Raw genomic sequence first — 16,300 nt, 5'->3', positions numbered from 1 at the left:
CTGTCTTTATTTAACAAAATGCAGGGGAGAGGGAATGAAACTCTGGTGAAACTGGGGAAAGGAGAGGAGAGAGGGTGGATGAGGGGAGGGGGAAACCTGGGAGGAGGAGCTGGAAGGGGGAAGCAGGGGGAAGAAGGGGGAGGGGAAGCTCAGAGCTCAGAGTTGGGGGTCTCGGACCAACTTGATTTTCATTCGAACCTGCTCCTGGATTTGCATGTGGCCTTTTGGTGGCCAGGCTGGCAGCTATCCTGCCATAGATGGCCGCATTCCTCCATCTAGTGTGGAGATCATGGACGTTGGGGGCATTCCCCCCCCCAAACCTGAATAAGGTCCATGATCTCCACCCTGGACCAGGAAGGCGCTTGCCTTCTCCAGGCCCTGGCAGGCTCCTGGGAGCTGGCAGACTGCTCCTGGGGAGTGGTCAAGGGCTGGCTGCTGGTGGCTTGCTGGCTCATGTTTTGGGGCCACTGGGTTGGGAAGTGACTGCTGGCTCTGGGCTGGCAGGCTTGGAGCTGGCACAGGCACTGTGGCCAGAGTCTACCTCTTTAAGGGCTCCGGGGAGAGGGGGAAGGAGAGGAGTGTTCTTGGTTGAGGCTGGAGTGGCCACCAGGGCACCCCGGGAAGGCTGGAGGCCCCCTATTTCGAAATAAGTGTCTACACAGCACTTATTTCTAAATAGCTATTTCGAATTTGGCGTTATTCCTCATAGAATGAGGTTTACCAAATTCGAAATAAGCACTTCGCTATTTCGAAATAGTGGTTTGGCTGTGTAGACACTAGGAAAGTTATTTCGAAATAAGGGCTGTTTCAAACCCTAACAGAACAAAAATATGAAAAAAAAAACATTTAGTATCACTAACAATACTTTGATATACATTCCATATGAAATATTCCTTAAGATTCCACTCCTTGTTGAATTTAATCAGTAAGCATCTGGAACACTAGTTCATTATCAGTATGTAATTTCTGTTCTCTTAAAATCTGAATCAATTCTTGCAGTAAACTAATAATGACCCTTGCTGCTGTCAACACAACTTTATCTACAGGAGCATAGCTTTTATTAACATCTTTTTACTAAGTTATTCTCGGTACAAAAAATATATGCAAAAATTAAAAGTTACAACAAAGCAATTATGTTGTGCATACTCAGTTTATTTGCTCCTTTTACTAAGTTCTTTGTAAAAGTAATCACCTTATTTTTATATAGAATACTAAGGGGTGATTTGATCATGGTCTGTAAATGAACCTAACGTGCAAAGGAGGGCTCTTTGACTAGCATAATACAGTCATAAACAGTTGAAACTAAATAAATGCAAACTGGAAATAAGGTACAGATCTTTAACACTGGAACAACTGATTAAGATATATAATGCAGTCTCCATCACTTAAAGTCTTTAACTTAAGAATGGAAATCTTTTTTAGAAGATATGCCATCATACAATCAGCAGTTACAGCCTTGCTGCAGTAATTACTGTTGACACCATATAATCTGTATGCTTTTACATAGAATTCAGATAAGATGCTCCTAAATGCATCAGATAAGATTTCTTCTGGCCTTAAAGTCTTATGAAAAATGCTTAGATGCTTACAGACCAATCATTTAAGTTTCCTTACAAACATGCTATTTCTAGTGCAACATTTTATTTAAAAATATAATTCTGTTCTGTTTAATGTGTCAACATTGTAAATTTGATTGCAAACATTTAATGCATAACATAGATGACTACAGATATACACAACTTGCAATATAAGATCCAATAAAACACTTCAGTACATGCTTAGTAATTCAGAACATGAACACAATGGTTCTATTGATTTAAATGGAACTATTCACTGCTTAAAGTTCAGCATATGCTTAAGTTATTTGATGGACGGGGGAAAAATAATTTTCCTGTATTTCTAGTGCATTAAGAGTCATATTATGGTAATATGTCCTTGTATTTGTTTTTGCACAAGCTTAATTGTTATCAGCAGGATAGTATGTGCAATAGAATAAATCCCACCCTATGATCAACTGTCACTGCAAAGACATTACAGAAGCAAAAGATAGTAGAGAATGTTGTTTGGAGCTGACATCTAAAAAAATATTATCTGCAAATAAATGTATATTTTAGTGTACATTCTGAATCTCATTATATCCCTACCTCTGTATATTTTAGAAATATGCATCTGTCTCTCTGTGAGTTGGTTTGTTCAAGAACACCTCCTAAATGGTAAGAGCTAGGGCCACCAAATTTGGTATGCAGCTTCCTCTTACCCTAACTTAAAGCAAGGCCAGGGTTGGTTGTGCCAGGAAAACCAGAAGTGCCAGGAATGAGACTGTTTTCCATAACATGGAAAGGGAGGGGCTGTTCAAAAGGATGCAATACTCACAGTGGCCACTGGGGCAGCAAGCGCAGGGGAGAGCTATATGCAGACTGACCACTGGAGGCAACCACACCACCAAGGGAGTGGCCAGCAGAGCTGGGGCTCTGCCATCTTGCCTGCCACCAGACTGGATAAGTGCAGTTCCCATGCCTGGGAGACAGCCTCCTCTGCCCCCCCCCCTCCATTCCAGGAGAGAGCCCCCAACTGCCTCCCTTGCTGCAGGAGGGGCCAAGAGGAGGGAGAGAGCCCCTGCCAGCTCCCACCCCACCCCAGGAGGAGCCAGGGGGAGGGAGAGAGGTCCCATTGGCCGCCTCTCCTCAAAGGGGCTGGAGGAAGGAAGACGCCCTGCCAGGCCCCTCACCCTGGGAGGGGCAAAGGGGAAGGAAGAGAGACCCTGCCAGCCCTCCCCTACTAAGGTAGGGACAGGGGAAGGGAGAGAGCACTTGCTGGCCCCTCCTGCCCCAAGTCGGGGGAAGGGTGAGGGAGAATCCTCCTTCTGTCCTCCGGAGATAAGCCAGCAGGTGGGATGCATGGTCCCCACTGCCCCAGATCGTCTCCAGGGTGAAGCCAACAGTTGCTCCCATCCCCTGTGCTGGGCCCCCCTTGCTCCCCAACAATCACTCTCTCACCCTCCACATCCCCAGCTCCCTGTCCTGAGCCCCTCCACAACCCCCACCATGACTCTTGCTTCCCCCCCAATGCCCTCGGATTCATGCCCTGAACCCCCAACACCCCCAAGTCCCTGCCCTGACTCCTGCACTACCCACATCTCCAGCCCCCTGCCCTGATGAAGGACCTGGGTAATATTGGGTAAATCTTCTAGTGTCAATATAACACAGAAGTAATGTCCAAAGAACTTGAAAGTAGAGCTTTTTAACTTGTAATTTCATTGCTTTTGTTGAGTTGGTTAATTTGTATAAGGAAGTCACTGGGTATGTGTAATCTTCTCTTTCAAACCTATTTCTTCATCCAGATAACTTTTGCTTGGAACAACTGATTTGATTGCAAATTGTGATGCTTAAAATAGCGACATTTTTCTGAAAAACTGCAGCGTGTTTTGTAAGATACAAAATTTCTTTTGCAGCGTAATTAAATCATCACTTTGGGATTATTATCCACCTCTCCCCATGGCTCCTTATTTATCATAATTTTTACTCACATATTCTCAGAAATATTTCAGAGCTCCCAACCTAACACACAAAGATGGTTCTTCAAACACAACAAATGGGGCATTTTTCCTACTCAGGCCATTAGACAACACATAGTTATTTAGCAATTCTTACCATAATGGGTTGGAGCCAGAGCTGGATAGGCTCAGGCTAAACAAAGCGAAGTTACTCATCTTTGTGCAGTAACAGTCGTTCTTCGAGATGTGTGTCCCCATGGGTGCTCCACTGTAGGTGCTGAGCTTGCCCCAGTGCTGCAGCATGGAGATTTTTGCAGCAGTCGTTGGCTGGACCATGCATGTGTGGAGGGCGTCTTGCGGCGTTCGCTCTCTTTCGCGCCACTCAGTCCAGTTCCAGTCAGTTCCTCGAACCCGCCTCAGGATCTGGAAAACAGAGTGACACAGACTCCGAAGCGGAGAGGTGGGTGGGTAGTGGAGCACCCCCCAGGGACACACATCTCGAAGAATGACAGTTACTGCATGAAGGTGAGTAGCTTCGCTTTCTTCTTCAAGTGATGTCCCTGTGGGTGCTCCACTGTAGGTGTCTGCACAGCAGTATCCCTCCCGTTATGAAGGCAGGAGGGATTCGGAGCCCCTATTTGTTGGCCGATGAAAGGACTGCAGCTGCCACTGAATTATCAGGCAGCTATCTCTGCTGGATGGCATAGTGATTAACGAACGTGCAACAGGAAGCCCACGTGGCTGCCCAACAAATATCTGCAAAGGGAACACCTCTCAGAAAGGCAGTGGAGGCTGATATAGCTCTAGGGCATTCGGGGAGCGGTATTTCCTGTATGGCATACCATTGGGTTATGCAGGACACAATTATGTTAGCTATCCTTTGAGATGAAATGGGTTCCCCCTTCAATCATTCTGCCAGGGAAAGGAGGAGCCGGTCTGTCTTTCTAAAGGGCTTAGTGCAGTCTATATAGAAAGCTAGAGCCCAGCATACATCTAGGGTATGGAGGGCTGCTTCCTTAGGAGAAGCATGCAGCTTGGGGTTGTATGAAGGCAAGTATAATAGGCTCATTGATGTGGAATTTGGAGCAGACCTTAGGAATGAAGGCTGGGTGATGTCTAAGGATGATACAATCTTTCTGAAAGATGGTGTATGGAGGTACTGCCCATCAACACCAATAGCTCACTGGCTCTGCGTGCGGAGGTGATGGCGAGTAGAAATACCAAATTCTTGGTTAGGAGCTGAAGAGGAATTGTGGCTAAAGGCTATAAGGGTGGGGCCGTGAGAGTTCATAGACTAGGTCCAAATCCCACAAGGGGGAGGTGTTCAAAGGGGAGGATTCAAATTTGTTAGCTCCTTGAGGAATCTCTTCATGAGGGGATGAGCAAATACGAAGAATCCCTCAATTAGTTGTCGAAAACCTGCCATTGCTGCGAGATGTTCTCTAAGTGATGCTAATGCCAGTCCTGTTTGTTTCAGCTCCATTATGTAATCCAGTATGTTGTGGATAGGTGCAGCGTGAGGGTTGATGCAGTGTTCAGAGCACCAGCTGGTGAACCTTCTCTGTTCTGCAAGGTCGGTATTCCTTGTATTTTATTGTCTGCTGTGTATCAGGACATCTTTGACATGATCGAAGCATAATGTTTCAGCAGCATTTAGCCAGCTAGGTACCATGCTGTGAGGTGCAGTGTATGAAGCTGTGGGTGAAAAAGGCGGACGTGATTCTGAGTGACTAGATCCGGGAGCAGTGGTAACCGGTGTGAAGGATAGTGGGACAGTTGTAGGAGGACAGGGAACCAGTGTTGCCTCGCCCATGCTGGAGCTACCAATATGATCTTGGCCCGGTCCATCTTGACCTTCTGAAGCACTCTTGGAATTTGTGGTATTGGGTGGGGGAAGGCGTACATCAGGGGACTGTTCCAGCTGATAAGAAATGCGTCTCCCAGGGAGTGGTGACTGAGTCCAGCTCTGGAACAATAACTGCAACATTTTCTGTTGTTGTAGGTTACAAATAGGTCAATGAATGGTGTTCCCCACCGGCGAAGGAGGGAGTGGAGGACTCTGCAGTGAAGCTCCCATTCATGATCTGGCATGAAGTTCCTGCTGAAGGAGTCCGCTGTGATGTTGTTGATGCCAGGTAAGTACGATGCCACAAGAGTCATGCTGTTGGTGATGCACTGGTTCCAAAGTCGGATCGCCTCTGCACATAGGGATCGTGAACTTGCACCTCCATGATGATTCACGTAGTACATTGTCGCTACATTGTCTGTCAGGATCTTTCCTGTGCAGTTGTGTATTTGGTTGTGGAAATGCTTGCAAGCACTGGTGAGGACCCTGAGCTCGAGAAGATTTCTGTGAAGTAATGTCTTTTTGGGGGTGCTCAGCAGTCCTGTATCACAACTCTGTCCATGTGTACACCCCAGCCCATAAGGGAAGCGTCTGTAGTAATCTGATATCATTGTAGTGGTTGGTGGAAGGGCACTCCTGACAGCAAATGCTTGTCTATGGTCCACCACACCAGGGAGGTGATGACGTCGGGTGGAACACTCACTACCCTGTGCATGTCTCGAGTGGTATGGTTGTGAACAGTGTCCAACCAATGTTGTAGGGTGTGGAAATATAGTCTGGAGTGAGAGACTACGAAAGTGGTCACGGCCATATGACCCATGAGCTTGAGAGCTGTAAGTACCTGTACCACGCGCTTGGCTCGGAAGATATCTATCAATAGCTGGATTGAATGAAATCTGGTCAATGGTAGGAATGCTCTTGCTACCCTGGAGTCTAGTCGCACTCCATGAACTCCAAGTCTTGGGTCGGTTGTAGTGTGGATTTGTCCTTGTTCACGAGTAAGCCTAGGGACTGAAAAGTTTGGTGATTTTGAGGATCCTGTGTACTTGCAAGGAAGTCTGACCTTTTATGAGGTAGTCATCTAGATAGGGGAATATAACAACCCTGTTGCGTCAGAGGTGAACGGCTATTACTGAGAGTGTTTTTGTAAACGCTCTGGGAGCAGCAGAGAGCCCGAAGGGTAGGATGAGGTATTGGAAGTGGTCTTCGCCAACAGTGAAACGGAGAAATCATCTGTGCGCTGGATGAATTGTAATGTGGAAATATGCACATAGGTCGAGAGCAGCAAACCAATTGTTCTGGTCCAGCGATGGAATTATGGATGCCAAGGTTACCATCTTGAAATGTTGTTTTCGGAGATATTTGTTCAATTGTCTGAGATACAATATTGGTCTCCATCCCCCTGTTTTCTTCTGTACCAGGAAGTAATTGGAATAAAAGCCTTTCCCTTCGAAATGATCGGGCATCCTTTCCACCACACCGATCTCTAGTAGATGGTTGATCTCGGTACGTAGTAGATCTTCGTGAGAGGGGTCCCTGAAGAGGGATGGGGTTGGTGGGGTTGTGGGAGGGATGGATTGGAATGGTATGGCATAACCGAATTGGATTATCTCCAATATCCATCTGTCGTTGGTGATATCCACCCACTGGTGGTAGAAGGGGCATAAGCGATGGTGAAACAAACGGGTAGTTGTGAGAGGGTAGGCTGGTAACACTGGTTGCTTGCTCTTGACCAAGCAGTCAAATGTGCTGCCTGGAATTGGATTAAGCTTGTGGGCGGTTATTCTGGTTCCATCATCTGGGAGGTGGGTGGCATTGGCGGGATTGGTCGAATGGGCGGTACCCTTGCTGCCACTGTTGCCTAGAATGGGTGTAGTCATAGCGCCTTTGGAAAGGAGTGTAGCATCTTCTCCGATAGGGCGGGGTGTACATCTCTAGGGTTCTGAGTGTCGATCTGGAATCCTTGCTTTTCAGCTAAAAAGTCTTTTCAGCGAAAAGATTATCCTTCTCGAATGGTAAGTCCTCTACTTTCACTTGCAGGTCTTGGGGACAGCGGCGGCCTGTAGGTACGAGGCCCTCCGCATCACAATCGCCGTGGCTGCCGCTCATCCTGCCGTGTCCACTACGTCCATTGCTATTTTTAAGTTGGCCCTGGTAGAAGCATAGTCCTCTTGGATGACAGACTTTAAGATGGGCCTTTTGGACTTGGGCAACGACTCCATCAAGGACTGACATCCGTCAGTTTGGTATAATTATTGAAGTTGTGATTCGATAGGTGCAAGATAATTGGCAATGTGAAGGAGCAGGGCCGATGAGGTATATACTTTCCTGCCAAATAAATCAAGTCTCTTTGCGTCCTTGTCCGATGACTGATTCTTGTATTGGGGGCTTTTGCTCTCTGTTGCGCTGCATCAACCACCAATGAGTTAGGGTGCAGGTGTGTAAATAGAAACTCCGACCCCTTAGGTGGGACAAAATATTTCTTATAGGCCTTCTTGTTTGTGGGGAGTGCAGATGCTGGCGTTTGCTAAAGGTCATTGGCAACTTCCAGTATGGCCTCGTTGAGTGGGATGGCAAGTTTGGCACTGTGAGAGGTCTGAAGATTCTTGAGACTACGATGTTGCTTCTCTTTTATCTCAGCGAGCTGAATCTCCTGTGACACTGCGACTCTTTTAAAAAGGTCTTGGAACTGCCTGAGATCGTCTGGGGGAGAGGTGTCCCCTGGAACAACTGCCTCATCCGGTGAGGGTGACTGATCAGTGGGTGATCTCTCAGGCTGTTGTACTTCCGGTATAACTGGTCGTTCCTCCTCCATTTCAGAAGGGGGAGGGGGTGCAGATATCGGCTCCTGAGTTGAGCGGGGTAGGTCGAACACTGGCAAGTGTCTGGAAAACGAGTAGCCCGTGAAAGACCCTGGGACTGACCTCGAGTTATGGTAGTAAGAGTGATGGTATGGTGAATGTCACCTGTAATAGGTGCATTTGTCATAATGGTTCCGGTAATAAGAAGAAGAGTGGGAAGGGGAGTGGTCATATCAGTGAGACCTGCTATACGTTGCTCTATAAGAATAGTCTGGTGAACGAAGCAATGGTGACGGTGAGTAAGAGCTTCATGGCATCGGAGAAGGTGAGGCAGAAAAGCGCTGACAGTGGTGGCTAATATGCTGCCTTGGTGGAGTCAAGAAAAGAAATGGCAGATGCTGGAAGGGTGAATAATGTCTGACTGGCGAGCGCCTGGGCGACTGAAATGGAGGTGGAGACGATGGCATTGGAGAAAAGTCGGAGATGGCAAGTATGGTGAAAGGCTTCAGTTGCCTTCGCAGAGACAGGCCCCTGTGGTGCTGTGGTAGGTTCTGGTACCAAGAGAGCAGCTGCCAGGGCTGATGGGGTCAGTGCCGAAGAAATCGGTGCTGATACAGTCGGTGCCACATAATTACGGTACTTAGAATACCGCTCATGCATGGAGGCTGGTGCCGAGGAGAAGTTGGTGTGCGTTGGTGCCATCAGCTGTGGAGTCGGTGCCGTTGGCTTTCACACAGATGGTGACGGTGCTGAGGCAGTCATCGGTGCCGGTGTATGGGTTGATGACGGCACTGTAGCACTCGGCTTTTCTGATCTGGACGGTGCCGTTGAAACGGCGCGTGCCGCAGATACTCCAGATGTGCCTGGCTTGCTCCCTATACTCAATCTGCCACTCAAAGTGGCTGGCAGGGAGCCAGTTGGCGACAGTCTGTTTTTTCTCAGAGGGACTGAAGTCAGAGAGGAGGCCCTTTGCTTCTGCGGCTGCTGGGAAGGCTGCGGGAGAGAGGCTGATTCTTCAGGCTGAAGAGCCTTATCAAAGGGGATCATGTGGAGCCTCATCTCCCTATCTCTTTGTGCTCTAGCTGTAAGTTTAGAGCAGTGAGGGAACTTTTGCGGAACGTGAGGCAACGTATGCATCTTGCATGGCCGTCAGAGGCGGGCATGGCCTCGCATTTTTTAAAACCTGGCAACCCCGGCATTATGATATATTCTCTTTCTTTCCTTTTTCTTCTTACTTTTTCTTTTTTTTGGAAGGATAAGAACTATATACAAAGGGAGTTGACAGAGGCTTATGAACATAGGTTAACTGATTAACTATCAAGTAGGAGAAGAGATTTTTTTTTTAACAAGGGAACGAACTAACGGTAACGAAGATAAGAGTAATATAACGAATAACTATTAACAGAACAACTTTGATTTCTCTAACGAACAGAAGATCCGAAGAAAGCAGTTCACTCTGTCTGCAGCCTGAGGCGGTTAAGAGGAAGTGGCTGGAACTGGACCGAGTGGTGTGAAAGAGTGCAAATGCCGCGAGACGCCCTCTGCACACGTGTGGTCTGTCCAACAACTGCTGCAAAAATCTCTGTACAGGCAGTCCCCGACTTACGCGGATCCGACTTATGTCGGATCCGCACTTACGAACGGAGCTTTCTCGCCCCGGAAGTCGGGGCGAGAAAGCCCCGTTCGTAAGCTGCTCTGGTGCCCCTGGTCTGCTGGAGACCGTCTCCAGCAGACCAGGGGCACCGGGCGGGTTCCCGCGCTTCTGAGGCTTTGCCAGAGCAAAGCCTCGGAAGCGCGGGAACCGCTGCTGCTGCCACTTGGGTGCCGGTGCCTGTGGTCTGCTGGGGACCGTCCCCAGCAGACCACAGGCACCGGGACCCAAGCGGCAGCAGCGGGCGGGTTCCTGCGCTTCTGAGGCTTTGCCAGAGCAAAGCCTCAGAAGCGCGGGAACCCCCGCTGTTGCCGCATGAGACCCGGTGCCTGTGGTCTGCTGGGGACGGTCCCCAGCAGACCACAGGCACCCGGACTGAAGACGCAGCCGCGGGGGGGTCCCGCGCCTCTGAGGCTTTGCCAGAGCAAAGCCTCAGAGGCGCGGGGAACCGCCGCTGCTGCCGCTTCAGTCAAAGCGGCAGCAGCGGCGGTTCCCCGCGCCTCTGAGGCTTTGCTCTGGCAAAGCCTCAGAGGCGCGGGACCCCCCCGCGGCTGCGGCTTCAGTCAGGGTGCCTGTGGTCTGCTGGGGACCGTCCCCAGCAGACCACAGGCACCCAGACTGGAGCGGCAGCAGCGGCGGTTCCCCGCGCCTCTGAGGCTTTGCTCTGGCAAAGCCTCAGAGGCGCGGGACCCTCCCGCGGCTGCGGCTTCAGTCAGGGTGCCTGTGGTCTGCTGGGGACGGTCCCCAGCAGACCACAGGCACCCTGACTGAAGCCGCAGCCGCGGGGGGGTCCCGCGCCTCTGAGGCTTTGCCAGAGCAAAGCCTCAGAGGCGCGGCACCCCGCTGCCGCTGCGGCTCTGCTCCCCGTGTCCCTGGTCTGCTGGGGGGGGGGGCGCAGCTAGTGTGCTCCTCCCCCCCCAGCAGACCAGGCTTTTGTTTTGGACTCTGGGGCAGATCAGCTGGGGCGCTGCCGATTGGTCCTGCAGCACCCGTGGGCACTACTGGACCAACCCGGCAGCACCCCAGCTGCTCTGCCCCAGGTCCTGATTCAGCCGCTGCTGGTCAGTTTCAGCAGCGGCTGAATCAGGACGTCTGGGGCAGAGCAGATGGGGTGCTGCTGGGTTGGTCCAGTAGCACCCCAGCTGCTCTGCCCCAGGCGTCCCCAAGTCAGCTTCTGCTGAAACTGACCAGCGCTGACTACAGGAAGCCCCAGGCAGAGTTGCTCTGCCCCGGGCTTCCTGGAATCAGCTGCTGATCAGTTTCAGCAGCAGCTGACTTGGGGACGCCTGGGGTTCTTAAGTTGATTCTGTATGTAAGTCAGAACTGGCGGTCAGTTTCAGCAGTGTCTGAATCTGGACGCCAGTTCCGACTTACATACAGATTCAACTTAAGAACAAACCTACAGTCCCTATCTTGTACGTAACCCGGGGACTGCCTGTACTGCGGTGCCGGGGAAAGCCCAGCACCTACAGTTACCTACAGTGGAGCACCCATGGGGATATCACTCAAAGAAGAATCCAATTTTATTATTATTTTAGGAAATGAACTACCTGTTTACTCTCTAGGACCATGTTGTCCAACCAGTTCTGAAGCAGTAGCAACTATGCCCTGGTTTACAATACAACTTTATTTTGAAATAAGCCCCCCATGTCAAATTTAAAAGTAGAGTGTCCACACTACCAAGCCCGTTATTTCAAAATAACGGGCCATGGAATTTGAAATTTGTACTCCTGCTTTCCATCAGGAGTAACACTAATTCCAAAATAATTATTTCAAAATAATGGTAGCATGAACAGTGCCACTATTTCGAAATAATTACTCCCCAGAGTAATTTGAACTAATTACTCCCCAGTGCTTCCAGGGGCTCTAAGTCTATGCTAGCGCATCCACATTAATGGAGCCTGCCTTGCACTAATTTCGAGGCTTCCCCATAGTGTGAACACGCTAGTAGGAATTCATTAAATCAGGAGTTACTAGGTCCAATTTAATAATTTCAAAATACTTTCCTTGCGCAATCATGGCCTATAGTGTCTACTGCTATAGCGAACTAACCACACTCAGCCAGCCAAATAGCCACATGTGGCTAGTGGCTATTGTGTTGGACACCATGGCTCTAGGACTATAGGAGTCCTCCAAGACCAGAGGATGAGAGCAAAAACAAAGATAGGGATTAGAGAGGTTAATCGGGGGAAGAGGAGAAACTGGGACTGGAGAGAGAAGCGAGAGGAAGGATGAAGGGGGACAAGATAAGGACTGCAATGTGGAGCCTAGGGGAAGTGTGGAAGGTAGTAGGAACTACAGAAGGGTTAACTAGGAGAGTGATGGGTACAGATGTGATGATACACACAGTTACTTGCACACATTATCTCATGCACCCATGTGTCGACAACTGAACTCTCAGGCTACGTCTACACTGGCACCTTTTTCCGGAAATGCTTAAAACGGAATACTATTCCGTTTTCAGTTTTTCCAGAAAAGGAGCGTCTACATTAGCCCCAGAGTTATCGTTGTAACGAAGCGCTTTTCCGGAAAAGTGCGTCTACATTGGCAGCACGCTTTTCCAGAAAAGCAGAAGCCAGGAGCCATTTTGAAGAGGGCAAAGGCCACCAGACCTTTCCGGGGGCGGGGCCAGAGCGCCGTTCAGACACGCGGTTAAAGGGGTCTCGCCGGGCAGCCATTGGTCTCCTGCTCCCGTGCCTTGGGGCCTCTGCCAGGGACTGACACCCTTCGCAGGGTCTGTGGGTGCCCTTTGACTTCTGGGGACACCACCCTTTGGCCCCAACTGCTTTTGCCTGCGTTTTTTTTTTCTGCCCTGCTCTGTCTGCTATGGAGCCGTGGGTGGCCATGTGCCTGGTCAGGCCCCTGTTGGGGCTGTACAAGTGGCTGCGGCTCCTGCTGCAGGCCGGTGCCATGCTGTTCATGGACCAGGAGGCAGAGATCGCCTTGGACTCCCTCACCAGGGAGGCCCTGGCAACTGTGTGGCATCAGCACCCGACTGTAGACCGGCCCATCTGGAGTTTGGACATCAGCACTGACTGGTGGGACTGTGTGGTCCTCGGACGATGGGACGACTACCAGTGGATCCGGAATTTCCGGATGAGAAAGCGGACCTTCCTGCAGCTGTGCACCTGGCTCACCCCCGCGCTGCAGAGAGCCACCACCCGGCTGCGGGCACCCATCCCCGTGAAGAAGAGGGTAGCCATTGTGCTCTGGAAGCTGGCCACACCGGACAGCTACCGCTCGGTGGCCCAGCAGTTCGGGGTGGGAAGATCAACCGTCGGAGTGATCGTCATGGAGGTAAGTCCCAGGGGGAGCGGGATGGGGGGAGGGTGCTGCACTCCAGTCCCAGGGACAGCCAAGACTCCCGGCTGGGTCGCCCAGGGGTTTGCGCCGCCCCTCCCTTGCACAGGCCCGGTGGGGGGGGGGCGTGCGGCGAGGGGGGCCCTGGTGTGTGTGTGTGTGTGTGTGTGTGTGTGTGTGAGAGGACAGAGGGAATCAAGGGGGGGGCCCCCAAGGGAGCGCACACTCACCCCTGCTGTATGTGATATGTTCCCTTCTGTTTCTCTGCACCCTTTTGCAGGTCGTCCATGCCATCAACGACGTCCTGCTCCCGCGAATCATCCGCCTGCGTGACGTGGATGATACCATGGCCGGCTTCCCTGCCCTCAGGTTCCCCAACTGTGGGGGAGCCCTGGACGCCACCCACATCCCCATCCGGGCCCCGGAGCATCGAGCGGCCCATTTCATGAACCGCAAGGGGTACTGCTCCATTGTTCTGCAGGCCCTCGTGGACCACCGGGGCCGCTTCCTGGACATTTACGGGGGCTGGTCCAGCCGGGCACACGACGCCCGCATCCTCCGGAACTCTGGACTGTATCGCAGGTTGGAGGCGGGCACCTACTTCCCCCAGCGGGACTTGACTGTCGGGGATGTGCCTATGCCCATCTGCGTCGTCGGGGACGCGGCCTACCCCCTGATGCCCTGGATAATGCGGCCCTACACGGGGCAGCCGGACCAGAACTGGGCCCGGTTCAACGACCGCCTCAACCGGGCCCGAAACCCAGTGGAGCTGGCCTTTGGACGTTTAAAAACCCGCTTCCGTTGCTTGCTCACCTGTCTCGAGATGGGTGAGCAGAATGCAACGGAGGTCCTGGCCGCGTGCTGCGTGCTCCACAACATTGTGGAGCGCAGTGGGGAGGCCTTCCTCCCTGTATGGGTGGCAGCTGAGGCACAGACCTGGGAACAGCCTGACACAGCTGCCCGTCCACCAGGCGCGCCAGGATGCGGTGCGCATCAGAGAGGCCCTGGTGGACATGTTTGCCCAAGCCCCGTAGTAGGGTCGCCTGGGTCTCCCCAGACTACTCCCGCCCGTCCCCTACCCTTCCCCACCCCCTCCCCTTAGCTCCCCCCCAATTGTAAAGTGTCGGGTGAAAGCACGTCTGCCGTCATCGAGTCTGTTCGTCGGGTGCGTCGGGCTTAGTTAGGGTTTTTCTTTTTAGCTTAGGCTAGGGTTTAGGCCACCATCGCCTGTCCCGAAGAACAGCCACGAGGATTCGGGGTTCGTGCGGAAGGCTCAAGTCGGCGTACCTGATTCCAGTCGTCTTCCGTCGAGGGATCTCCTGGCTGTTCCTCTCCTGAGGCCCGGAAGGACCAAAGGATTGAGGTGGCCAGCAACACCACCAATCGTCCTCCCTGCACCTAGACTATGTTTAATTATCTGTTGTGTGCATCGTGTAACCGTTCTTGCTAGTTTGTTAGCTATGTAAATATAGTTTGTGGTTTACATTTTACTGAAAAGTGTCAGCATTTATTTCTGCGCCACAAACCACTGACCACTTACGAAGGGCACCCCCCAGAGATAGAGTACAGATTTCGTTCTCCACAGTTTGCCACCATGTTAACTTTAAGTGGCTACTTGGCATCTCACATCATTTCGTACACTACCTAGAGTTACACAATACCCAGCACAGGAATGAACAGCAAAATAGAGAACTGTTTATTTACGGGGGGGGGGGGGGGGGGGAGAGACTTTCAACTGCGACAGGATGGGGGGGCAGTTACTGGGACGGGCGGCCCCTGCGAGCGCTCCTCCGGGGGTCAGCCTGCCCACGCTGGGCAGACCACATCGGGGCAGGCTGCACGCGGAGGTGGCCAGGGGCAGGAGCAGGGGCAGGGGCAGGGGCAGGAACAGGGGCAGGAGCTGGGATAGGAGGAGGGGCAGGAACAGGGGCAGGAGCTGGGATGGGAGGGGGCATGAGCTGTGCTACGGGAGGGATGGTGGGGGCCTGGGCTCTGCCCATGCCATAATGAATGGCATGCACAACATGTGCCATCAGCGTGTCCCATTGTGGTGCACATCCCTCGGCTCTCATCCAGGAAGGCAGCCCAGCCGTCCTGCCGCCACTGCAGGTCCCCCTGCACCCGCTCAGCGATGGAGACCTGGATTGCCTCCACGGCGTTGACGTGCCGGCAAAACAGCTGGTTCCTCTGGCGGAGCCTGTGCCTCCGGGGTTGGCCTGCTGGGGATGCCGCTGCTGCCGCAGTGGAGGGTCTGGTGCTGGGTCCCGCTGCAGGGAAGAGAAGAAAGGATGGGTCAGTCAGACAGGCCGTCCACTGTCCCCACATCTCATGCCCTCCACCCCTGAGCCCAGGTGACCCCACAGTTGTGTGGCTTGGGCCCACTCGGTTCCCCTCCTGCCCCTGGTGTTGTACGTTTGCAAGGGGGACCGCCCCTGGAGTAGGGTCCCCCCTCCAGTACTGTAAGCACCGGTCTGTATCCTGGCCCCGTGGAGGGCAGGAGGGTGCTTGTGCTGCGGTCACTTGTGGAACTCCCTGCCGGTGGAGACTGTGAAAAGCTTTGGGCTAATCACTGGTGTTAGACAGGGAGCGAGATGCATTCCCACGCAGTGCCTGGGAGCACATCTGGCAGAGGCGGTCTGGGCTCTCAGATCCCCTCACGTGGGATAGCTCCTGGATGGAACCAGAAGAGTGACTGGGTGGGGGGATGTTCCATCCTTGCAGCAACACTCAGGGGCCCTTCCCCCTCCCTCTATCCCTCCCGCAAGCCCGGTAGCACAGGGACATGTGTGGCCACAGTGGGGACTTCCCTCGGGGAGGCAGCCAAGGCACCGGGAGCAGGCGAGGGGCTCGGTGGGGGTCCAGGGTCACAGGACCGTGACGCTGCAGTGTACCCAATAGCAGCTGGCTGTGCCTCACAGCGAGGCATGGGACAGTGTGCCGTTCTCCGTGCTGCACCCTTGGCGGAGCTGCGGGCTCTGGGCTGAGTCCCTGGGGCCCTGGCCGGTTCCAGCCGGCATCCACCCTTTCCCCTGGTCCCGCTGAATGTGTGTGAGCAGCACGGTCCCAGGCGTGCCCTGCAGCTGCCTGCCACGGCCATGTGCCGCTTGGTCACCAGGCTGCACGTGGTTGCACGTGCTGCTTGCTGCCTCATGCTACGCAGCGTGCAGCTCACGTGGCCTGAGTGACATGCTCTCCCCCTCCTCCCTCCG

General features: G+C 52.5%; 1 long non-coding RNA gene across 2 annotated transcripts; it reads left to right on the top strand.

Moving 5' to 3' along the window:
• Positions 1 to 2,157: 2,157 nt before the first annotated feature.
• On the top strand, positions 2,158 to 7,606 carry LOC142830186 (uncharacterized). 2 transcript variants are annotated; one of them, XR_012905205.1, is made up of 5 exons: positions 2,158 to 2,213; positions 4,971 to 5,066; positions 5,496 to 5,628; positions 6,761 to 6,845; positions 7,380 to 7,606. It is a non-coding gene; the product is annotated as an uncharacterized LOC142830186 (long non-coding RNA). The 2 variants fall into 2 exon arrangements; XR_012905204.1 differs by lacking the exon at positions 2,158 to 2,213 and having other exon boundaries at positions 4,929 to 5,066.
• The last annotated feature ends 8,694 nt before the right edge of the window (positions 7,607 to 16,300 follow it).

Source organism: Pelodiscus sinensis, chromosome 7 (genome assembly GCF_049634645.1).
Source record: "Pelodiscus sinensis isolate JC-2024 chromosome 7, ASM4963464v1, whole genome shotgun sequence".
NCBI classification, from domain to species: Eukaryota; Metazoa; Chordata; order Testudines; family Trionychidae; genus Pelodiscus; species Pelodiscus sinensis.
This window is presented reverse-complemented; position numbering and strand designations above follow the sequence as displayed.